The sequence below is a fragment of the Anomalospiza imberbis genome, chromosome Z (genome assembly GCF_031753505.1).
Source record: "Anomalospiza imberbis isolate Cuckoo-Finch-1a 21T00152 chromosome Z, ASM3175350v1, whole genome shotgun sequence".
Classification (NCBI taxonomy): Eukaryota; Metazoa; Chordata; class Aves; order Passeriformes; family Viduidae; genus Anomalospiza; species Anomalospiza imberbis.
Window position 1 is genome coordinate 64066818 of NC_089721.1, and position 26859 is coordinate 64093676.

The following is a 26859-nucleotide window of genomic DNA, read 5'->3' on the forward strand; positions in this document are numbered from 1 at the left end:
GGATATAGATGTGAGGATCAAATTGTAGAAGTTAATTTCAAAGTGTATCATCAGACTGTAGAGAGGCTGCTAAGAAGGACTCTGAGACTGGTGGTCAATTTCTAGAGTAATAGGTCTTTATCTGAACTTAACATTACTGTACTCTAGCATGTCTAACGTTACTGACTGAGTTGCCTTGGGACACTTGTTCCAGGTTTTGCTGGGTCTCATTGGGTAGATTGTTCTAGGATTTGTTTCTAAGTAGGACCAAACACCAAATAAGAATCTTTCTTTTAGCATATGTCTAGTGCCTCTGCAGATGCAAAGAATATATGGAATGATCTTAACTAAAAGGTTATCTTTTGAAAATAATTATGAGATAATTTCTTTGTTTTGATATTCAGGAGAAAAATGAGAAGTTTTTTTGTTTTATTTATTTATTCTTATCAGGGTTATAATTTAGCTATTGCAGTTTTCATCATTCTCTGAAGTAGCCATTGATAGAGGTAAGGTTCTCCATTGCCTAAAGAATTGTGACTGAAATCCATCAAGAATGCCAAAGTAAACAGATATTAAAAAACCCACAACTAACGCAAGTGTCAAATTTTCCTTGCTTAAAAGAGTAATCTCTTATTTATGTGTACATGGTCTAATTCTGTCAGGGACAGTGTTACTGTGAGGCATTTACATAAACAGATCAATAAGCACTTAGCTTAGGGGACGTGCATTTTCAAAATCATAGATCCATCATTTCTCTGTGTGATGATGTAGATTTTTTGTCACTGAGAGAAATGAATACTTAATAATATAATGAATATTTCTGTTATTCCTGTAACATTATTATCAGATCGCAGGTTTCTGAAAGGGCGAGTGTAGATAATATTTTACAGTTAATCTTTAGTGCACAGCTGAACAGATGGTAAGGTTACACTAATGATACATTTTTAGTAGACTAGTAATAGTATCGTAAGCACAGACCAAGTGTGGAGTTTGGTTGGGTGACTCTACGTGACCAAACATGACTTGACATTTACTGAGACAGGTCTGGCAGTTTCCACAGCTGTACACATGGTCTTTACTTTCCCTTTCCTCTTCAAAATAGTGATGCCCACTGAAATTGAAGTAATTTCTGGGGAAAAGTTGAAGTGATGTTGATTTTTATTCCTGGTACTTCCTTTTTGTATAGAGATTTAAGCAGGTGAACATATGTTTGAAGAATTTAAGCCATGACAGGGCAGCTTTAACAAAGTATAATGACATAGTCACTTTGTTCTAAATATTATAGTTATGAAAAATGTTTTATCTTTAAATAACTTGAATTTTTTTTTTGCATAAAAAATTTTACTGATTCATTTTTGATCTTCAGATATGTGTGAAGTAAAGTATGAGTCAGAATTTTTATGCCTATTCTTGGAAATGTAAAATAACTCCAGACTAACCTGCACTGCCACAGAATTGGGATATTGGAACATGAACTGTTCACAGTGTAGCTTATTGATTTTTGAATGTCTGATTAAAGTAAATTACATTAATCACTGAGATGGCAATGTAGAAATATGGAAGTAATGTAATAGTCATAATCATTTCCACAATGAAAAAGTCAGCTTTACGAATGTGTGTAGGAGGAAATTTTTTCCCAAGAATTAACTACATTTGAATATCATTTCATCTAAATAGAAGACACCACTATATGACTGATATTTTAATTTTTCTTGACATTCTTTGTGAGAAGTTGCTTTTTATTCCATCTCTTGAGTATTGGCCTGCTAACTTTTTGTTTCTCTACACCAAAAAAAAAAAAAATACGCCTTATTCTGATTTTCATTGCATCATATGATGAATAAAATATTTTTAGCACTTGTTTATTAGTTATTTCCATGGTCAGTCTGGCAGATTTATCTGTCATCTTTCACTATGATTTACCAAGATCTTTTAATGGTTGGTAAAAAGGGCTGATTTGCACATTTCTTAGCCTCATAATCAAGTATGTGTCTGATTAAGTCAAAATCTTAAAATCTACCACTTCTAAACACAATCAGAATTAAGCAAGGTATTTATTTCTACAAAATTATTTTCTTTAGATGTTAGGAAGATTTAAAAAAAATTACTTATTTGTTGTATTGTAGACTCCCAAATACTTAGACTAAGTTACAAACCTCTCTGTCTTGACTGATTGCTAAATCAATCTTTTACAACGTGTAATTAAGGAAAATCCACATTGATTCAATGATGCACCATACTCCTTTTTGTGTCTTTCTGGGGAAGAAACATGATATTGAATATGAAACCAGGTGGAATCTGGCTTCATACAGTAGGTAATGTTTTGTTATTGCAAAGACTATTTCATAATGCCTTGCCATGATACCTGTAGTTTAATAGTGCAGAAGCAGAAAATAACCAATGAAATAGTTAATCAGTTTGAAAATCCTACAGCTTGCAGAAAATGGAGAAGCTTGCTAGAAGTCATCTACTTATTTAATTATTCTAGCTCCAGTTTATGCTTACAACATTAAAAAATATATACTTTTAGTCTTCAGTGTACTTTTGGTCTTCTACTTCCATTCTGCTTAGAAACCAGACATCTGAAGCATCATTAAAACTTGTCAGTAGAACGTTGTAGGTAAGATAAACAAGAATATCTATATCTATATCTATATCTATATCTATATCTATATCTATATCTATATCTATCTATCTATCTATCTATCGATATATATATATATGTATATATCTACTAAAAAGTACATACTGTTTATTTGTGGTTGGTATCACTGAGCTTGCCTTGTGATGCTAGGCAAATTCAAATGATTCCAAGTAATTAGAATGGAATTTCACACAACTAAGAACTCTATAATTTACCTGGAACTGAGGTTCCAATGAACTATTTAACCAAGGTTAAAAATGTAGAAGCTGATACCATAGTTGTTGTATTTTCATGAGTCTAATTAAATGTAGATTTACAAGATAACTTAGTAAAGAAGATATATATATATATTTATATATATATATATATATATATATATATATATACCCATAATATTACACTATATCTAAGTAATTTTAGTTGAAGTGTACTCTAATTTCAAGTGTTCCCTGTCTTAGGGTCATGCCGTAGGATGCCTAGCTCATTTTACAGACTACTGCTTATTGTACTTGCTCTTTTAAATGACTTTAAGTAGAGGTGATGAAAAGTAGTTCAGTGAATGCTTGGTGAATGGTGCAATACAGAATCATTTAGGTTGGAAAAGATTTTTAAGATCAAGTCTAGTGGTTATTTACTATTGAATGATTTATTGTAGTAAAGACATATAAAAGTGATAAGTGCAGAAAAGAAAGTATAATATATTGTGATTCATTTAGAAATAGTATTCACTTTGAAGGACAGAGTGTATAAAAAATATTTTTTTTTGTATATATGGAAGTTTAAATTTGTAATGCCTCTGAATAAAGGTATGTCTTGCCATTCCCTTGCACTTATTGTAAATGTAAGAATTAACAGAAAAATAATTTCTGCTTTCATCTTGTGCAGTGTTGTATACCCATGCATGCATCCATACACTCATGCTTTTAGGTGAATGTAGCTAGTTAATTCACTAGCCACAATTTTCTTTTTCTTTCTTAACTTCTATTTTTGTAGATGAATTTAACATAATTCCAGCTTGAATTTTTTGTTTTAGAAACAGTTTGTGGAACTATTTTGAAAAATCTAAATGACAATAACTCCAAAATTCTTATTAAGTGCTTTGGGAAAGAGTAAGCTACCAAAGTATCTGTTTGCTAGGAAAGAAAATAGATTTAGGCAGCAGAGGCTTGTAGTGACCATTATTAACTTCTATTGACAATGAAGAAGTATAAATAAATGCTTTGTTAATTTCTTGACAATTAAACATTCAAAAAGTTTAGAAAAGTGTCTGGTTTTGACTAGTGCTATGTGATATTTGTATTTCTTTAAAAGTTTACCTGTGAAAATTTCAAACCTAAAATAGGTGCAAAAGTGATAGTGGTGTTCATTGTTGCATGCAGGATGTTAGTAGTGGTATTTCCATTATTACGATATGCAGCTTGTTTGTTTTCATTTGAGCTATATCAGTGATCACATTTATTACTGATCACTCTAAGCCAGTGATGTTACATTTCTGTACCCGCTTCAGGATTGAGACATTTTATTCAAAGTTTGGTTTTTTAAGGAGGAGATCAATTGCCTGGTCTGACCAGGCACCAGCAGTCACCTTACAACTGTTATCACACTTGAAAGATAAAATAGGAATTTTTGAACACCATCAAGGGAGAAGCTCAAAGGGATTTATAGTAATCTCATAAACAACATAAAATTTTTTTCTCATATTTGTGAAGCCCTTATAGATGAAACCTTGTATATTGAAATGGAGGAGCTCAAAAACTTCTGTGAAACTTGTGAAAAGTGAAACATTGTCAGTGATGTGTCCATCAGTGGAACATAGCCAACTTGACTCTGTGACCTAAATAAACTGTTACTACAATCCCAGTTTCTTTTTTCTTCTCATTCAAAAAAAGAAAACAAAAAAGTCTTTTTATGACTGGCAGAATGAGAAGTGATAAAGTGTTTAGATTTTACTAAATACCTTTTGTGTTAGAGCACTTCTTTGACCCCAGCAAACATCTCTGTATCAAGCCTTCTGCACAGTTAAGGCTTTGTATCATACTTTAATCCTTCTTTTATGGAAGAGTTAATGTGGCATAGTTTCTCAGAAGTTTAGAAAATGTCTATTATATGAATCACTTTGTCTCAGTGGAATAAAAGCTCATTGAACTGTGATCCACAGCAGCCTCTTGTTTTATAGTCATATGAATCAGTGTTTGGATATTATATTATTCATACCATGAAGCCAGTGCAGTAGAATTAGGCTGTTGTGTTACATGTTGGAAAAAAAATTACATATTTATACCTGGACAATTGTTCTGCAATGATGTAATGCCAGCAGTCTGTTCATTTGCCATTTACTTTAAAGTTCATTGAACTACTTCAATTTTTAATATGATTATTAAAAAAAAAATCAATCCTACCCAAACACAAATCATTTGCATGTCCTACTTTATCTCTGTGGTATTTAGGTGAGGGATTTAAATGAACTTTCCATTTGTTTTTATATAAAAAAAGATAGATTTTCTTCTGATAACTGTAAATCTAACACACTAAGAATAGATCTAAGTAAATTTGAATATTTTCTAAAATCTGTAATATCAAAGAATACATTTAGAATTACTTGATATCATTAATTTTTACTATTGTAGCACAATAATAGCCTGGTTAAAGATTAGAAGCCTGTATTTTAAGGCAAGCTGCAAAGTGGAGGAAGGTGATTGCTCTAGATGGAAAATATTTATGTGTGTAAGCATAAATGTAGAAAAGGTGCAATATATTGTCTCAAAATATAAGGAAACCATGAGACTGGAATAGGTGTGATAGGTAATGTTTTGAATCTCTTCAGTCTTCAGTTTTTCTTTAGGCATCGGAGTGAAGAAAATTTAAGGCCTGAGTTGAAGATGATAGTTACTGTGTCCGCACTACTCTCCAGCAGGAGGTGTGTGAAGGAAGAAGGCGGGAGTTACTCCTGTAGTTCAAAGAGCAGATTAAATCTCACAGTACATAATGAGACCTCGCGGGTAGATAAAATGGAAAACTAAAAGCATTACGTTGATATTTTTACTGAATAGAAGCAGTGTAGAGTCAACAAGAACTGCAAAGAGGAGAATGTCGGGACCAGAAACAGAGCAGAGATCCTGTCTTTGACATTTAGAGAATGAAGAATTTGCTGAAGTTTCATCCTCATACACTGATCAGCAGAGGTGTTAAAGATAATTGTAAAAAGATACTGTAATCTAAACCCATTGTATCTTTCAACAGGACTAGGAAAGAATGCCTCTGACACTCCCAAGATATTCTAGGTGGAGAAAAAATAAACTGTTTTCAATACTCTCTCAATACATTACTTATGATCTTTATGACAAACCTTTTAACCTGAAGAATAGTTTTTTGATGCTGCAAATGAAGCACAGTGGAAGTATGGAAACAACATTTTGAACTGGCGAAGGACTTATAGGAAACTACTAAAAGAAATCAGACTACATTTGATTGAGTAAATACAGCTTGAGCTATGAATCTCCACTGGCTGAGGTGATTGTGTAAACCATTTCATAGCCTCGTTTTTCTATCTGATCCCTTAATGAGTCCCTTAGGGCACAGATGAAGATATTATTAGAACTTTGGTTTCTGACACAGATTTACAATTTTTTACACTTTTCTTGTTTTCTTTATATTGCAACAAGAGTAATATTTAAAACCAAACAAAATTTAAAATGCATTGCTAAAGAAACAGCAGTAGACTAAATGTTTTTGAGTTAAATATTTTGTCTTCTCATGTACAAACAGTCTAACATTCCTCAACAGTTGATTGGTTCACAGAGAAGTTTAAGAACTAGTTGAAGTCCATAAGCTCAGATTTAAACTTTCAAGTACAAGGGTGAATAGAGGCTATAGTTTTCCACATATGACTCTCCACTTATGGATAGGGCTTATTTGAGCAAGTGAGACTTTAGAACCAAAGAGATTGTATTGCATACCCCAAAGGTCTGACTGGTCTCATGTCTTGTCTCCCACAGGGCAAGCGTCTATAAATGAAACTTCACTTTATTACTTTCCCAGTCTCTGTTTTTTTGATTCAGGGTTTTCTGAGCTGGATGAGTTTTACATATTTTTAATAACTCTTGTGGGATTTTGCTTCCATGAATTTCTCTGATCTCTCTTCCCCTTAAGCCCCTGCTTTGTTACAAGCTTTGTTCAGAACTTGTACCACTGAGCTGCTGAGCTGATTTTGCACAGAGGGATCTGTAGATTCTGTTGTAACAGTGACCTGATAGTTAACTGATTGAATGATCTAAGTACCACTTTTTTTAAAATGACCATTACATCATTGCCAATGCCTGCAACTGTGGATTCTCTGAGCAGTAAGAGAAGTACTGACAAAACTCATGCATTTTTTTGATTTCCTGCTCTCTTGCTCCTTGCTCCTTACCTCACTCACACTAGCTTGTTTGAGTCTGTGTTACCTGACAAAGAACAGTTGTTTTGTTGAATGCTAGCTCTGGCAACCTAGTCATGATGCACTTTTTCCTGATGTGGTTGGTTAAACAACTTGAAGAGTTACATGGAGGGGTGTCAGCATATTACAAGCAGCTGTGTCAAGAGATTACTGCTTGCTGTCATATCCTCAGCTGCATGTCTTGCCCTCCTGCCAGAAGTCATCACCCATTTAGATGTACTTGTAGAACAGCCTGTTCAAATTCTTCTTTATGAGAGTAAAGAAAAAAAAAAAAGTCTACAAAAGAGCTACAATTTAAGATGTCCAGACCAATTGGAGAATCTGATTCTGAGTCCAGGGATCAGTTGTAGAAGCAACTTCATGGGCATTTAGAGAAGCAGTAACCTCTTTTATTGGAACAGCTGGACCTGTCAGGTTGACTAAGGTTGATGCCATGTAAGATGAATTTCTCTTGTGTGTTCTAGAATGATAGAGTTACTTTGGAGGACATATGCTTCAGTTCCCTGTTAGATCAATTCCCTGAAGTTAGATCAGGTTAGTCAGGGCCTTGTGTTGCCATTTGGTATATCATGAAGATAGGTAATTCCTCAACCTTTCTGACCAACCAGTTCTATGGCTTAATCCCCCTCCTTGTGAAGACCTTTTTCCTTCTATTTATTAGAATTTAATTTGCTGCAATTTGTGCTTTTGCCATCTGAGTCTTTTGCTGTGTATCTCTGAGATGAGTTGGTCTCTGTTTTTTCTATAACTATCATTTAGGTGGTTGAGGATAACAACAAGGACACTGTGGTAGATTGCCAAAAACTCCCTAAATTTGTTGTAAATTACAGTCTTTGCTTTCCCCTTATCTTTTGAGTCAACCATCTCACTGTTGGGTTAGTTAGGCACTTCCTCTCCTGTGAAATACAAATGACTTCCAGGATACTTTACTTGACTGCTGTGACCTTCGGAAGAAGAGACTCATATCACAGTGACATTAGTCAACTTCCTTGGCACCCTTGGATGCATTCTGTCTTGTCCCTGGAGACTTGGAAATTCCCAATTCTGCTCATCTGGTCCCTGACCCAGTCATCCGCTACTGTGTGTGGTACTTCAGTCCCACAGATGCCACTGTGATGCTCAGGAGGAACTCTGATGAGCCGGGGAGCAGATCAATGAAAAACAAGGTGAAGAAAGCACGGAATAATATCGAAACCTTTCTGTGATCTTTGCTGTACTTTTTCCCTGTCATTTTTTGCTTGATCTCATGCTTTATTCACCAGAGACCCATGTATTTACTTTGTTCAAAATTTTAAGGTGTTAACATGCTTAGAGAAGATCTTCTTGTTTCCCTCTAACTCCGGCTCTTGCTTCCACTTGTGCTCGTGTGGTTATGTTTCTGTGTTGTTCTTAAGTGGACTGTTCCCACTTCCACTTTACATACACTTTCTGACATTCTGGGGTTTTCCCTCATTTTCCTTTGAGATGTTGTATTTGCTGCATTTATATTTGCAGAGGGAATTTTTCATGAGGCTTTTTGCATGCCCAATTTTTCTACTTGATGACTGCTGCTGAAATTTTGTTGCATTCAGTTGGAGAAATGCTTACCTTTGAACAAATAGTTCAATAACCTGAAGTCTCTTCTCATGAGTAATTGACTGTGTTCCATAATGGAATTGCAGCTGCTGCTAACTTATATGGGAATGTGATACTAGAAGTATGTTCTGAAATATGAGAGCTAGGGTACAGTCCAAAAACATATAATAATTATCAATTTACATAGAATAGTAAAATCAGATTAACATTTTTTCTGATTTTTAGACTGGTTGTTTCTGTTTAGTCTGCTCATAAAATGGACAAAGGCAATTGTAAGGTAAGTCTTCTTGTTCAAACCTTAGGAGTGACATTCAGGTGTTTCAAGTGCATATTTAAGCAGTTTTCCATCTCTTTTCTTTTTTCAGTATTTGAGACATTTCTTTAAAAAATCAGCAGCTCTGAATACCTGTTTTGTATCTTTTTTTTTAAAGAATCAGTCAATCATTCTGTGATAAGTAAATTTATTTTAACAGCAATTCAGAGAATTTGAAAGATAGCTGTTAATATCCTTATTATAATGGCTTTATTAGCAAATATATATTTAATTTTATTTCACTGAAAGAAATTTATAAAATGTTGTACTGTTCATGAAGAGTTATGGCAATAAAATGCAGAAAGTTTAATTACTGCTATCTGTAGATTTAATGGATATGTGTTTAACACAGTTCAGGGCTCACTAACCAGTTTAATGGGCTCATCACAATTTTCTCATAATGTTATTGTGTTTGCAGCACTTATCATGTACAGTAATTGTGTATTTACATTTTGTATGATGTATGAAGAAGTACAGAGATTTTTTTTTTGTCAATGTCTTAAATTGGGCAACTTCAGTGTTTTTTTAAATTAGTTTAACTGCATCCAAAGCTGTTTATTCATGCCCTTCCTAAAAAGAACACATTCCCTAATATTGTCTTATGAGATGATGACTTGTCTGAAAAGGCAGGTTGCACTGTTGGTGTAGAGCAATTTAGAAGGCATGGATCATATTCTTCAAATGGTTTGATTTAATAGTTTACAGACATGTAGGATGTTCAGTGACAGCTTCAAGCTTTATGTGGTGAATTAAAATTAATTTTGAACTCTGGTGACTTCATGTTGAACAAAGTAAAATTTCAGCTTTGATCCTCAGGGATGGAATGTGTGTGATGACTCACTTGTGGTTCAGAACATGATGGTTTTAGTAACTTGTTGAATGGTGCTACATGTTGGGAAGTCTGTAGGAATAAGTGAAACAACTTTTGCACTGTATTCGCAGTTGAAGTAATTAATGTTTTAATGGTTAACCTTACCCTCATAATCAGCTGAAATTGAAATATACAATTTTTTTTTTAATAAAGAAGCAGATACATTATATTTTGAAGCTTTTAAATTACTTGTTCTTTCTGTAATCTACTTAAAGCACAGGTATGTTAGTCTAATTATCGAAATCGCTTCCTGATGATCTTTCAGTGATAAAGGAACAAAATACAGTCACAGTGTAACTACTGTAGAAAATTGCATTTGACATGTAACAAGAGCAAAGGAAGAATTTCAGTATGTTGTTTCATTTTTCAGCTTCTAGTTGAACCTAAGATGTAGTTACTTGTATGGAGGTCAAAAGCCTCTTCTATTAGTTTTTTTTTTTTAAGTACTACAAAAATCTCTTTTTTGAAAGTTAATTTAGAGATTAAATAAGAAAGAAACTGATGACAAAAATATTACTGTTCAGTCACCTGGTCAGGGACTTCTGAATTAGGAGATAAATGAATGATAAAATACTGACATCTGCCATTATGGAATTCCAGTTGGTGTTTGTATACTTTTAGTCCTGTCACTTTTGAAAAGTGTATCCTTTTTCACTTTACTTTCATCTGTGAATTATAGGAATAGTTTTAGAAGTTATATTCAGACATATAAAATACACTACATCTAGGATAGTAATGACCAGAAGAAAAATCTTGAACAGATAGAAAATACAAATAATATCCAGTTATCTAAAATATCCTTTCAGTTGTTGATTTTCTACAGGGACTACCCTTATGTAGTCAGTAGATGAATATGTGCAGTGTATCTGTTAAAAATCTTAAATGATTGTGGGGAAAGTAATGATGTGTCAGAATTACAATTAGAATTTCAGAAATTATCTGTGGCATTGGAAAAAAACTGCAGCAAATTTATCAGAGAATTGAAAACTAGTGCTGGACCAGTTGCATCAAAATTTTAGACTTCTTAGCACAACTCTTGAGTTCTGGATTCTGACAATTCCTGGCCTGAACATCAGGGCAAACAGAGTATCTGTTGTGTAGCATGAGCATCCTGACCTACACTGTGCTGCTAGGGGAGCACTCCTGTACAACTTCACTGAGCTCTGAGATGAGTAATGGCATGCAAGGCTGATGCAAGTAAAAATAATTAAATCCTAATCAGAACTGGATTGAAACGTAGCAGACCAGATGATGCTGGTTCTTTTTAATTTTTTTTCTTTTTTTTTATTTCTGGTCAGAGCTAATACCCACCATTATATGTTTAGGTGTCCTACTTGCTTGACTAAGATAATTTCCTTCTGAAATCTACATGCTTTTTAAATTCATAGTAGAGTCTGTAAGATTTCTTAGCTCTGCGGCAGGGAGTTTGAATTAATTTGATGTCTCAGCCTAAAAACTGTATGCCAAGACTTTGCAGAGGAATGAATTTTGGAGGCCTTAAAGTCCTTAGTTCAGCCCTGTCATCAATATATGAATTGCTAGGAGACTAGGAGCATTCTAGAGTGCTCATTGAATTGCTGTTTGAGGGCTTTTGTATTATTCGAGTGTACAAAAACTAGAGTTAAAAGATGGAAGATAAACTTCATATCCAAAACTAAGAAAGAATTGCTAAAAGCCTTCCAGAGGCATTCAAAATGCATATATTTAAAATCAAGGGGATTTTCAAAATGTTCCCTAATGAAGTGTCAACAGAAGCTAAAAGTTTGAAGAGAAGGTGTTTGACATGCAGGAGGATATTGGAGCATTTAGAGAAGCATGCAGATGGATGACATTTTATCATCAAACTGTGTTGCTGCAGATTGTACTGAATAGGAAAATGCACTTTGTATAGCTTGTTCTGGAAGATATTTAGTATCTCCTGTTAACATATGCATCACTATGCCCACAGTTATGTTGAGCTTGCCCTTTTAAGTTTCCGTTTCCATTCATTTTAATAAGAAAATAACTGGAAAGCCCCCAGTGCTGACAAATTCTGTGACACATAGAGAATGCAAGCATGAAAGGTTATCATACCAGTAGGTACATGGGTTTTTTACATAAACATATGTCAAGATTGTACTAGGGTCATGATATATTTAAGTATGACGTTAGCATGCGTTATTTTTGTCTTGACTGAGAGAGCAAAACTTTGGTGAATTTTGCTATATCTCAGCTTCAGAAATGAAAGTGAAACACTTCGATAGATACAAATCTCTATGTGGTGAAAAGTGAACCTTTCTTAATTAAGGTTTTTGGAGAAACCATCTGAGGGACTGCTCAGAAGGGAAAAGGAATTGATCATTATATTCAGGATTTCTTGCCATATTTTTAGTTTTCCAGTTGGAATTTCCTCATTTTGCATTTGAGACCCTTTGTGGTCTAAAAAGTACATATTTTGAAGCAGTTAGTCAGTTTTACTTTGGTGCTCTTGAGGGTGAAAAGTTGCAAAGCTTCAATTCAACAAATTGCTAAGGCAAGTGATTGTTTTGAATATAAGGTACCAACTGATTTCCTGGAGATGTAGATCTATGCATCTCCAACATCTCATGTCAAACACTGATGTACTTTGCAAATGCAAAGGGCAATAGCTCTTAACAAGTGCAAATATGATGTTACATTTCTCTATGTAGTGTTCACTAATTTGCTTTAAACATAAGCCATTGTTTGTTTATGAATGTCAACAAAAATTATAATTTCCTCTTGGCACAAAGAGTTTCAGAAAGCCAGAAGGAGCTCTGTAAAATGTAATCGGTAATGCTATCTCAAAGTGACTCAAATATGTGAATATGCATAATGTATATATATCATATATTTGTTGCAGCTGTGATTTTTCTTGATTTGGAAAGACAGACATATGCAGTTAGAAAGCAAACTAGATTTTCTATTGTTTCAATGGCACTGGCGTTTCAAGATTGATTTTGAAAAAGTACACTACAAGTTGACTAATCTCCTGTTTAAATTTAATAAATTAAAGATACTTATTATTTACTCAGTTTTAACTTTTTCTATCTGAAATTATTAAAATGGTGTGATGAAATAAATATATATATGAGTTGAATTGTTTGACAGAGTAATGTCTGTGACACTGATTCTGGTTGCAGTGCTGTGTGTGATGAAGAGAGATTGCTGTGTGGTTCCATTTCTTCTCTAAAGAAGTCAGATTATTGCAAGAAACAACACTGGATATGTGATAAAGAGCTACTCTGTACAGAAATAAAAATACAAAGAACAGCTTGAGTGGATGTTACCTCTCTCTGAATACTTTAATATATTCAGAGGAGGACATGAGATTCCTTGGAAAGCTTGCAAGGATACCTTCCACTAAAACAGGGAGCTCAAAGCTCCGTCCAGCCGGCTTTGGACACTTTCAGTGGTAATATATTAATAACTTCCCTGGGCAACCTGTTCCAGTACCTCACCACCCTCACTGTAAAAAAAAAAAAAAAAAAAAAAAAAAAAAAAAAAAAAAATTCTTCCTTATAACTGGTGTAAATCTACTTTCTTTTTTGTCTAAAGCCATTAACTCTTGTTCTACTGCAACAGACCCTACTAAATATTTTTTATAAGCCCCCTTGAAGTAATTAAAGGCCACAATAAAATCACCTTGGAGCCTTCCCACCCAACTCTCTCAGCTTTTTCTTATAAGAGTGGTACTCCAGCCCTTGGGTCATTCCTGTGTCCTTCCTCTGGGCTCACTTCAACAGGTCCATGTCCTCCCTGTGCTGGGGCCCCAGAGCTGGATGCAGGGTTCCAGGTGGGCTCTGTCCAGAGCAGAGCAGAAGGGCAGAGTCCCCTCCCTGGCCCTGCTGCCCACACTGCTTTGGATGCAGCCCAGGACACGTTTGGCTTTCTGGGCTGGGAGTGCCCATGGCTGGGTCATGTCCAGCCTCTCACCCACCAGCACCCCCAAGGCCTTCTTCTCAGGGCTGCTCTCCATCTGCTCATCCCCAGCCTGAGCAAGGGTCTCTACAGCCCAGTTACAGCACCTTGCACTTGATCTTGTTAAACCTCATGAGATTCCCATGAGTCCAGTTCTTGAGCTTGTCCAGGTCCTTCTGGATGGCACCTTTGGGTGTGTCAACAGCACCACTCAGCTTGGTGTCATCTGCATATTTGCTGAGGGTGCTCTCGATCCTGATGTCTGTGTCATTGCTGAAGATAATAAACAGCACTAGTCCCAATGCAGACCCCCTGTGTAACGTCACTTGTCACTGATGTCCATCTGGACATTGAACTGTTAGCCAGTGTCCTCAGGATATGACTGTCCAACCAATTCCTCGTCCACCAAACAGTCCACCCATCAAATCCATCTCTTCAGTTTAGGAAGAAGGATGTATAAGGGGAGTGTGTCAAATTCTTTACGTAAGTCCAGATAAATGATAGCTTTCTTTGTCCACTGACAGAGTAATTCCATCATTCAAGGCCATTGGGTTTGTCAGGCAGGACTTACCATTGATGAAGCTGTACTGGCTGTCTTGAATCACCTCCCTGTCCCACAGGGAGTTCAGAGCTTTTAGAAGGATCCATTCCATGACCCGCCCAGGAGTAGAGGTGAGGCTGTTGGGTCACTACTTCCCCAGTAGGTACATTGTTTCCCCTTTTCCCACCCCCCTGGAACTTCACCTGAATGACATGACTTTTCAAATACCATGGAGAGTGGTTTGGCAACTACAGAATTAGAGAATTACAGAATATTCTGAGTTGACAGGGACACACTAGGATTATCAAGACCAAGTTTTAAGTGAATGGCCCATATGAGATTTGAACCCACAATCTTGGTGTTACTAGCACCAGGCTCTGACCAACTGATCTTGTCTCAGGGTCTCATCAGCCAGTTGCCTCAGGACTCTGTAAAGCATTTCATAAGGTCCCACAGACTTATATGTAGGCTCAGGTTCCTCAGGTGGTCATGAACCTGATCTCCTGCAGTGGAGGAACTTTGGTCCCCAAAGTCCTTGTCTTGTGTTGTGTCCACTTCAGAGGTGTGGGAAGAGAGGCTGCCACTGAAGACTGAAGCAAAAAAATTGAGTCTTTACATACTATTTATTTTTCTGCTGCTTCCTAATGATATTTATTTGTTTTTGTCCAGGCCTGAGCATTATTTTCCTTGCATAGAGAGGTTGAAGTCAGGTGCCAGGGCAGAAATCTTAGGCTTTTGCCTGTGCTCTTGGTTACCCTTTTGCTATGCCCACCATATTACAGCATATGGACGAATGCAGAACACCCCAGTGATATTCACAGCTCTTAGGGACTGTATGGAAGGAAGACGGAGCTTTTTAGCAGGAAACTGTACTTCAATAGGAAGATATATTGGAGAAGAAATGGGGTTTTGGGAGGAGTTACATTCGCTTTTTTAGGAGGCGAAAATTGGTAGGTGATCCTGGAACTTAAAGGACAAGGTTTTAAGGAACTAGTAGCTGAAGGAGAGAAAAGCTGAGGGAGTTAAACAGCTACATCACTGAGGAGGGGACTGGGCCTGATAACTCAGCAAGGAAATGGGAAAAGAGCAGGGCACAGAGTGTCCAGATGGACAGATGGTACATCAAAAATATTTGGATGGGAACATACCAGAGATTATTGTGCCTGCTAAAACGCAATCTTATGGAGCTGGGTATGGAGCTAGTGTTTTTTGAAGACTTAAGTATGCTGGAAGAGAGGAGTCACTTCAAAATTTATTTGTTTTAAGTATTACTTAAGCTGTGTGGATGATTTCAGTTAGAATGGACTTAGCTTGCTTTATTTAATTAACTTTGAATTTCCTTAGTTCAATATAAATCAGTCTGATATTTTTGAATGCTCCCATACAGTCATCCTGCAGGTTATATTACTCTTCTGTCATCAGCAGTCCCAACTGCAGTATGTACTGTGCTCTACATGGCATTCAGTGTTGCTGTAGGAAAACTTTACTGTTCCCTTTTAGCAGCAGAGAAATCCGGGACCTTGCAGGTGAAGATAATATGCCTTATATGGTTCCTCAAAAAGTCTACTTTATATGGTTCTGTTGCACTACAACACTAAATAACTCACGCGTGCACACTTAGATCAAAAGAGCAAAAGGAAGCAAAAGGAGGGAACTTTATTTCTGACCTCGCAATATATAGAATTCTAAAAGTGGCAGTGGATTGGAGGATGAAATTGCCACCTCTCCAACTACACTGGTCAAACCAACAGTCTATCAATTTTCTCCTCTCACAAAGAAGAATGCAAAATAATCATTATTTACATGATAGTGTGTGAGAAACTTCAGTAGAAATATGTAAACATCAGAAGGCACAGAAAACTTTTAAAAGAACTTTAAAATTTTTAAAAGAACTTTAAAACTTTCAAAAGAACAGGGCGACATTGTTCCTAATACAGATTCTGAAAAAACTGAAACAGGTACAACTCCTTGAAGATTATACAGACAGATGTAAAATGCATTTTGGCAAAGACTGAAAATTGAAGCACCCAAAAAATTAGCTACTTAGATGCAATTTTGCACAAAACTGTACAATATAGCTTGTAAAGTTTTAAGCCAGCTCTTCATTCTTTATTCTGTATATTCTTTCATTTCATGGGCATATATACTGGTGCAGTTAATAATGAGACATTTTTGAAGACTGAAGGTTCCCCAAATATATTGTTCTGCTTGCAAATGACACTGCTACCAAAGTCAAGCCAAATTTACCTCTCTATTCCAATGTAAAAATGTTACAGTGACTCAAAACAAGGCTTTCTTTTCCCTCCCCTCCCTTCCGCCCCCCCCCTTTTCTTTTTCTTCCCTTTCCTTTTCTTTATTTCCTTTCTTTTTTGAGCAAGTCACATTTTCCAATGAGTTTCATCCTTAGGTGTGGCTGAACTTTCTTGGCTGAATTAGGAGAACCGATGACCAGTCTAGCAAAATGAACCGATTGCTGGATTTTTTAATAATACTAATGACGGGAAGAGCTTTTAAAAAACTTGAGAGATTATGCTCAAATAAAAATAACATTTTGTATTGGAAAATTTTATATTATAATAATATAGGTGATGCTACCAGCACTGCCAGAAATAGACCTATAAATGCATTATAACGATAAGATTCTTTATATTGTGTTAACTTTTAAATGGATTTTAACTTTTTTAGCACTTACAAAATATGAGATGTGTAATTATCTGCTTCCACTATTGTTTCATACAAAGGAAATTAATATGAGTGTGAAATGAAAATTGATTGTGCAATAGTAGAAAGTGCAAGATTGTTAGACAATGCAATAAGAAATGAAAAATATAGCACCTTAGTTCAGAGAGCTCACAGAATTCCATATTTATTTTGAATCCTGAATTTATCTTAGAAATATTAGTTTGCACTTGAAGTAGCTAAATTAAATGAACTGTCAATGTTATCTCTTTGACCAAAGGAGTGTAAGTAGTCTGGATAACTTGATATGTATACAAAGAAACTGAAAACAAGGAAGACTATTAAGTATAATCCCAACAATAATAGTAGGTACTATGCTATTGTGCAAAAGATACTATCATTTTCTGAAATTGAGGAGATGGGTGAAATACAGTCAGAACTCCCTTTGGTATTCTCTTCACACAGAAGCCTAGAAAATTTTTATTAAATATTAATAACAACATAAAAGGCCTTTGGTCTTATTTTCATTTTAATTAGGCAGGATATATATGCCATTCACTTTGAAGCCAAATGCTACTCCTTTGTATTAACCTGCGGGGGGGTACTAGAAAATTGAACCAAGTAGCATTTAGCTATTTCTCCTCCTGCCAGAGATAATTAACATCTACTCTTTCGCAGACTCTCTTACTGTTACCTGATCCCCATATACAGGTTTCATATTCACTTCCAGAGTTTGAGCAGTAGGGTGTGAAATGCTGCCTCAGCCCATTTCTTACAAATCTGCAGAACTCAACTTTAAACCTGCTAAATTTACAAAGGAAACTTAATCTCATAATTAAATCAGATTGGTGAAACAAAATGGACAGTAATTCCAGTAGGGAAACAAAGCTGTGTATAATGCACTGGAGGCTTTTTTTTTTTTTTTTTTTTTTTTTTTTTTTTTTTTTTTTTTTTTTTTTGTGGTGAATGATAAAGACAACTGAAGAGTCTAAGAATGATAGCTGGTATGGCAGAAGGAAGTAGGAAAATTCTTGACACATTAAGCTAAGGCAGGAATTAGTAATAAGCAAATGAAATAAAAAGGTAAGAAATTAATTGTATGAAGTCTGTGGGTTTCTAGACTTTTGGCTAGATGTTTATGCAACCTTTCTACTTCATACATAGATTTTCCTCACCACATCTAACGCCTGAGAATTATTTTAAATGGGGCCTTGGAGTTGCTAATGTAGCAGCCATTGATCCTGGGCCCTCCTCTAGGAGAAGCCTGAAGAGCTGCCAGGCTTCTTGGCCAGCTTTCTCCTTTGGCTAATGGCCTTGGGTATTCACTTTGTCCAGAGCTTGGTGTACTGCAGTCACCTGTCCGGGTAGCCTAGTACTTCTTTCTTCTTAAACCTAACATATTTATCTTGGCCAGACCACTGCAGAGCTATAATCTTGCTGATGCTTCAGCGTGGGGCCAGACAATCATCTTGGCTAAGCTTCCTTCAAATGAAGAGTTTGGTGAACTTAAATGAGTTACACACATTAACTGATAGGAAGCAGAGCTGCTTTTACAGAAAACCCACCTGTGTTCTGCTCAAAGAAAAATATGTCTGAATACTCCACTTACTGGTAAATTCACATTTTCTAATGATAGTTGGAGAAACTGTAACAAGTTCAACTGTCACTATAATGCCTTTTGACTGAAATTATCTCCTTTGTGCATAAGCATTATAAAACATTATACATTTTTTCACTGACCCCCCTCCTTCATAAAGTGTTTCTCCTTTGATCATCTAATACTCAATATTTTGTATATTATATTTCCTGCTTATGTAAAATTAACATAATTCCTTCTTTCCTTTACATTTTTTAGCCTAGGTCTGGGAAAACAATTATTCATTTCTCTATGTAAAAATTACATGAAGGTGATAATGCTTCATCCTACAGGAATGTTATGGAAATAGATTTCAGTAGTATCTATGAGGAAATTGTGTTGTGGTGATGATAAGAAGTTTGCTTTTTCCAAAACTTCTGTGGAGTGAAGAAGTATAAACAGCTTTGTTTTGTTAACAAGGTGAAAATCCAGCAAACAGCTTCCTTCATCCCCTAATTGCTCTGACTTTTTAGACAAAATTTTAAGTGGGCAACAAAAACACTAATCTTCACTTTTTCTAAATAAATTCACGTTAGTCAATTTGTGATGCACTGAGGTATTCTCTTGGGTAGTTTGTAAATTTTAACAGGTGTAATCAGATTAGTAAACTTAAAACTTCCACATCTGCTGTAACCTATCATATAGGGTTCCACCCCTCTGCTTTTAGAAGAGCCAATTTAGCCTTTACACAGTGATTACCGGACTTGGATTAGTCATAATCACAGAGGCTGCAAAACAGATTCTGATGTGTCTCACTTCCCTTGTTCACAGATATGTATATAATGTGTTAGAGCAAACTGAAAATATTAAACCTATTTTATACTTCTAGAGCAGTTGGTTTGAATTCGAAAATTTAGCCAAAAGAAAACCATGTCTTTGCATGTAGGGAACTGTAAGAGTATGAGCTGTTACTCAGTGGGAGGAAATGGGGAGTAAAAAAGATTTTGTTAGTGCATACAAGCTTTAGCACTTTTTTGTGTCAATAAATACCTAAAAATAGCAACCCTCACAACTACTCATTTATGAATATTACAAGTGGACATTTTCTGTTGAGGCATAGAAGATAGAAAATATTAGGCTAAAGTTTTGTTTTTATTACATTATAAGTGTTATATATAACACTTAAATACTTAAGTGTTTTGAGGAACAGAAGATCAAAAGTTATATATGTATCTACTAAAATGAATAAACAAAACTACCTGATTAAGCTTAAAAGGTAATCAAACATATGTGTTTCAGAGGTACAGTAACTGAATTTAGGATACTCATACAAAATACAGTTATGCATCATTTATCCTGTAACAGATTAAATGCAGTTGTTCAAAAATATTTGAATGATATTTTATGGTTGCCATCACGGCATTATAGAACACTGAAGGGTACTTGGAAAACACAACTAAGCAATCTCCTGATCTCTCAGCTAGGAAATGTAAAGATATAATGAAACATCTGACATCTCTGATATGGGAGCACAGCTTTCTAGTTTGTTTTGGCCCCATAGGATTGAAGACTGCCCCCTACCATAGGATTGATGACTGTGAAGTAAGTCTCATCAATGTGTCAGGCCAACGTAAGACAAAACACTACATTTGGCCTACTTATGGTCAATGTTAAATTTGAAGGAAATTAAAAATATATCTTTTATATTAGTATGAATTGTGTAGCTCTGTTTTAATTGAATAGATTACTTATTTGAAGATCTGTCATTACTGAATAAGAGTATAGAGTCTAATTATTTCCATTTCATATTCATTTATGACTGTATTCTATGAGAAAGAAAAATAGTTTCCAAACTCCTAATGAATTCACTCTTATGTCTGGCATTTTTCTTCAGCATACAGAAAATTCAGCAAATGAAATGGCGATTGTGTAGTCTGCCTCAGAAGAACAGCTGCACAAGTTAGTTCACCACAAAACAAGCTGAACAAAATGATTTATGGAGTACTGTTTCCTCAATTATTTCACAGAAGCTTTCTGGCTCTGGAGATTTCTTTGAGCCAACTATTGCAAATCTCTGAATTCCAGAAATTGTAGATTCCTGTCCTTCATTCTTTACCTCCATTTTTTATCATCAAAACAAAAGCGGTTAATCCTTTGTAACTTTATGCTAACAACTCTATATTAATATTATTTTTATTTTAATAAGAAATTGAGATCTGAGAAGACAGTGTTAATCAGATGGCTAAGTTAATCTAATTTTTCTCTTGAGTAATTCTAAGCTAATTCTTGCTCTGGCAGTTTTGTGAAACTGTAAAGAAAACTGGAACAGAGTGCAACGTACTTGACATAGACATCAGTGTTTTAAGAATTCAGTCTTTCAGAAGCCGAGACTGGTGCATATTTTGATATTATTTTGCATCTGAGCATCAAGAAATATGAATAACTACTTTGAAACTTGATTTATCTAAACTAAAAAGGATGAAGAAAGTTAGTTTAATTTTGACCTTTTAGTTCAATATGCTAATATGAAGAATACCTGACTGAGTTTCTTAGTTCATTATGAATAGAGTGAAATTCTCCTCTTGTCTTGGGCCTTATGTGGTCCTCATAGCTTCTTGGCTTCCTTGACTATGCAGAATGATGAGACATATTTATTGGCCAGAAGGAATTTGGATGTTCCTAGGACTTTTTTTCTAGACATTTCTAGAAAACAACCAAGCTAAAGGAAACCTTATTTGCCTAGGAAAAAAGGAAATAGAGTGATGATCTTTCACAAAAAGGAGACATTTAGAAGCTCTGTACAGGGTCACTGAAAATTTTTCTTCCTATTACAGTCATCTATTTTAACTCCCTGCAATTTCAGGCTTATTCCCTACCCTCAATTTCCCAGTGTTTTTTCTTCAAAAATGTCTTTTGCCCCATACCCTGCCTTCCTTTCTGTGTGCCTTGAGCATCAGTTGTGTGTAGTTTGTATTTGCAGAAAACGTTTCTTAATTTTTGAGTTGTTTCTTTCCCATTCAGCATGTTTGCAAGAAAACACCATTGCTCTCATATTTAGGGACCTAAGCCAGACTATTGTAGGGGATCATGACTGTGTTTAGTCGAAGGCGGGTGAGATTGTGGGATTCAAACGTAGCAGCCTGAGCTCAGAGCTGCACCTAGCCCTCTGTTCTGTTATGAACCAATAAGGAGAGGACATACTTATTACCAGGGCTGGGCAATTATCTGCGGAAAAAAATTAAAATTGCTTCTGTTCGAGGATACTCCACACATTCAGTGTGAGTACCATGTAAGATCACTGTCACATTAATGGTCTGATTTTTATTAATTATATTTTATTAGTATTATATTATTAAATTATTATATTTATTTATTATTATAAAAACCGGGATTTTATTCACACAAGTTCTCACTGGTATGAATTAGTACGTGGCTTGAATACAAGCAACAGGCTAGAAGGGAGGGATAAATTCACTTTAGTAAGTTTTTCTCAGGTGTAGGTAGGACTATTAACATTTGGAGGGTTCAGTTCAATGCCTCCACTTAATTGTCAACCGAAAACAGTTGTAAAACTATAATGTTTTGTATCAGATTAATTTTTTGGTTTTTTGTTTCACCAGAAATGTTGTTTTAGAATCTTAAAAACACCTAAAGAAATAGAGACGTATGACAAGGAAATAGATGAGAGAGACTGAGAGAGCTATGTCTTAAATAATATTTATGTTTTGTAACGTAAAAAGGCATGCTAACACATTGCAAGCTTATCTTACTTTTGGTATTTCACCAGATAGCTCCACAAAACACCTACAGCTCTCTGGGTGACCTTCAATTACATGTGCACATAAGATACAATCCTGTTTGACTAGGATTAAAAATGGAGGTGTGATAAATGCTTTCAATTTCTGAGCTGTTTCAGTGGTCTACTTCCAAGAAGAATAAATGTTACAGCTGAGTCTGGATAGGGAAGAAGGCTGGCATTAACTAGGGTGAAACACATCACAGGCTTAAAATGAAACAAAAGTAGCAGGTCTGTTAAAAAATACCATTTTATCTGAGAAAGAAAGAGAAAAGAGACTGAGGCCAAGAAGGTGATGTGGGTTCATACTTGCTCATCAAATTTCTGGCCTTGCAGGCTAATGGACTCTTACAAGGCTTGTCTTTTTTTCTTTCCTCAAAGATTCCATGATTCTCTTCAGATTTCAAGAGAAAAGTGTCCTTTATTTAAAGATTTTTTTTTTAGTTTATTGCTCAAATGCCATGTGTTCTCTGAAGGACTTAAGCAGTAAGAGAGCTTTTGATGTCTCCAGACTCCAGTAAAATGTTCCTAACCTGCTGAGGATTTGGGAGTGCTCTAGCACTGAATCTTTAGTCAAGCAGATGGATTGCTGCCAGAAAAGGGTCAAAGGATCTGCATGTAGGAGTGCCCTGAGAGATCCAGAAACTAGGAGCCAGCAGCTGGGCTGTAGCCACAAGTAGAAGCACAAAGTTTTCAGCAGTGGGCTCTGCTCACTTCAGAACAGTCCTGCCTGAAGAGCAGGATGAAGCCAGCTAGTCAGAAATGAGTGATGTTCCCTATCTTGTTTTTTATACGAACTATTCTTAATTACTTATATTAATTTAAATATATTTTTAAGTTTTTTAATAAGTACAGTGCAGGGCCCCACAGATGCAGGTCAGCTATTCTAGCTCTTGCTGTTGATATGGGTTCATTTCTTCATTACCTCATGCCTATATAGCCCCTAATGTCTTTCTTCCTGGAATTTGGATGTAGGATGTAAAGAAAGCAAAATTAGTGCCTAATTTGTTGATCCTTAAAACCATAAAGGTCCATTAAATCCAACTCACATGTGCTTGAGTGGGTGACAGAAGAATATAATTAGCACTAGTTTCTTCATCACTGGGGGAAAGACTTGCCATTGCACATGTTGCATTGCATGCTAAAACCATAAATACAGTGACTTCTGTCCTGTATTGGTATGTCACAGCAGCAGGCAAGAGGAACATAGAAGGTATTTTCTTAATGTATTTCATTCCTGTAGTGTTGTAACCATCTGACAGATGACGACTCGGAATAATTGCTTATTTAGTCTATTTGTTGATTTTCTCTCACATACTGATTTCTGGGTTTTTTTTTTTCAAGAATTAAAAATATGAAGAAAGTGATGGAAGAGCTGAAGTTAAGGAAAAATGTTTGAGTAGTCCCAGACAATTAAGTGTTACAATACCAGTTTGTGCTTATTGGAGTAGGTTCACTGTTGCACAGGAACTGGCTTTAAACTGAAATGTTGATACCAATGTATCTCATAGTCCAATTTATGGAAGAGTTTCCTTTTTGCATTGCATATTGCTATATTAATGCATGCCAGTATTGAAGGATTTGGCCAGTTTTCTTGTAGAATCTCTGTTTTCAAAGCCACCGCCAAATTGTTGTAGATACTAGGTTATAGCCTAAGTACTAGCTGCAGTATAGCTGTAGTGTATGCTTCCTCTGCTGGGAGTACATTTAACTTAAGATGAAAGATGTGCGTTGTATGTACAAGTTAATTTTGCATATATTTATCAGTAGAGAGAGTGCTCTACCTTCTTGGGATTTGGTGGCTGAACCAGGTGAGACTGTGTCCTCCTGCTGTCTCATTGACTTTTTCCCTTAGCTTCCATCGTATTAGCTACCAATTCTTCTTTCTTTAGTGCTGCTCAAGTCACAGAATTTCAGGGATGAATAATTTCAGACATCAATTCTTAAAAACCCATTACTCTGGAAGAGGTGAAAGCAGATTAATTTAATAGTAGTCAGGATGGGAGAAAGAATAGAGTTAAGGAATAGGAATTGGTTGGGCGGCTTAGGAGATTTCTTTGCTGTGTGGAAGAATAAAATGGAAGACTTCTGTAAGAAGAGCACGCAAGTGAGGAAAACGTTCAAGACACTTGCTTTTAAGCAGTTAAGACTTCAGATTTATTAGTCTGTTTTTTGCTTTGTCTGTTTTTTTAATAAGAATATGGACTAGTAAAATTATTTGTTTAAAATACAAGTTAAATAAAAGTTCTTACTTAATATTACACATAAATCCCACATGATTTATGAAGTATGATCATACAGTGCAGCACCGGTCTAAACCTCCTACCTGTTGTTACAGCTGAGTAATGACTTCATAAATCTGTGGGTGTAATTTTGAAACTGGAAAATGCCTTCTTATGGGCCATTAATATCTATCTGCAGCAAGAAGACTTATGTTTTAATGTGTTTCTACTTCTGAATTTTGTTTAAGGTGACTAATTGCATCATCAAACAAAATAGCAAGCTCCTATATGGAGTAATAGGAAGGCACGTGGTCTTACTGTGTGCTCATGCTTGTTGCACTTGTGTACACTTAAGTGAAAGTTAATAAGTAGATGAACAGTCTTTGGCATTTCTCTCTTTTTTTTCTCAATTAATTTCGGTTTAAAACCAAATAATATTGTCAACATGTGCATTAGCTTTGCTTGGAGCCGCAAGTCCTGGGAGTCCATGGGGAATAACACAGATCTGTGCTTCTCAAACAATGTTTTGTCTGACAGTGGAGTTGTTTGTACCATGTTTGTGAGTGAAATGTGGAGTGAGCTCCTTCTGCCAGGTGCAGAAACCCTTTTGAAGTGGAGTCCTTTTTATAAACTTTGGGTTCCAAATGCATTTCTTTGGTTCCATCCATTTCACGTATGCAGCCATCTGCTAGGAAACCATCTTCTATTTTCTCAATCTACAAGACAATTACTTATTTTGAGAATAAATTAGTTTTTCTAATTTACATGACCATGTCATCTTTCAGTACAAAAGCTGTAATTATTTAACTGCTAGTGAATTCTTAACGTATATTTACACTTCCTCTCATGCATCTTAAGCATTGATACATCTTCAAGCCAAGTACTGCATTCTTCTGATTTAAGCTGTCATCTTCAAGCCACCCACACATGCTGGTTTGGTTTAGGTATTTTTCAGATAGGTTTTTAAATAAACCAGTCCACAGATGCAGATGAATAGAACAGATTGTGAAAGTTAAGGACTGATTTGCAAATTAAGTGGGCTGTTTTGGAGATGGGGTTTGCCACAGCCATGCTGGCATAGACAGCAAGTTGTCCTGCCTCTTGGACCTCAGCTAGGGAGATTGTGTCTGACATGCATGTGGAGCTTTCTTTGGCTTGACTGACAAGCCAGACTTGTGTGAGCCCTTTGGGCAACCTCTACTATGAAATTTTGCTCAAAAAACTTCTTTCCTTAGTTAATACACACACTGGTGCAACCTCTGAGGCAGCCTCAGGCCACTGTCTCATTCTTTCCTCAGATCTCCAGTCTTCTTCCAAACAACGACTTACATGGCCGTATATAAGAGTGGCCTTACCTACCGCCTGCTCATTGTCATTTCAGTGCTTTTTTTTGTCTTACAGAAATAGTGTTTTGTTTCTTTTCTTCCCCATCACGTTTTCACCCTGCCATCTTTTTGCATCTTTATGGATGTCTTTCCCAGTCTAAGCTGGTTCTGGTTGTAAGTCGGTTCTCTGGTTTGTGCTGGAGAAGGGCTCTTCATGTTTTCTTCTGAGATAAAACTGGGGATGCCTGAGCCCATGAAGATTTATACCTGGATTTAAATTAACTAAAGCATATACAACTTCTCAGGATCAAGACCTAATCTTGGAAATAGTCTGTTGGAAAATCGGTGTTAAATGTTATCTAGGTACAGTGTTTAGACCTCTAGTATGTTTTGTATTTTGAAAACTTCTTAACTTAGCAACAGATGGCAGGTACTTTAAAAGTGGAAGCTATGTTTGTAACAGAGGTTTTTAAAATAGGACATAACATGACTGAAAAGTGTTATACTAAAATAATAATTTTATCCATATTAGGTTTTTTATGGATTTACATTGTTGAGGATTCACTATTATAAACAGTAGCTTTCTGCTTTCCATATTTTTATGAGTTTTGATGGAAGAGTGAAAAATCTTTTTAGAGTTTTCTACCAAAAAAATCACAAGGATACATTTTACTTCAAGAACCACAAGAAGGTTTGTGGATGACTGATTTTGGTATTACCACTGATTATTAATAAAATATAAGATGTGCACAGTACTCTTTAAAAGAAGAAAGCTATAAATTTGTCAATTAAATTCATCTGCTGTGAATCAAACAAAGGACAGGACAGGACAGGACAGGACAGGACAGGACAGGACAGGATAGGATAGGATAGGATAGGATAGGAAGACTGGTTTTTACTTGATTTAGTAAACAGGATTATTATTGAATTAAATTTTGGATTTTTTTTGTCAGAACACGATTTTTTCCAATATGTTTTGACAGTG

At 35.6% G+C, this 26859-nt stretch overlaps 1 protein-coding gene across 6 annotated transcripts in view; it reads left to right on the top strand.

Moving 5' to 3' along the window:
* AUH (AU RNA binding methylglutaconyl-CoA hydratase) overlaps positions 1-26859 on the top strand; it is a 106960-nt gene that overhangs the window by 71360 nt on the left and 8741 nt on the right. For 2 of the 6 annotated variants that reach the window (XR_010994219.1, XR_010994222.1), the window contains exon 7: positions 17931-18038. The exons of 2 other annotated variants lie outside the window; for them this stretch is intronic. The gene's annotated coding sequence lies outside the window, so the exon portion shown is untranslated. Of the gene's footprint in view, positions 1-17930; positions 18039-18119; positions 18320-20015; positions 20068-26859 lie in introns of those variants that run through there. 2 more of the 6 variants (XR_010994220.1, XR_010994221.1) reach the window with 2 other exon arrangements.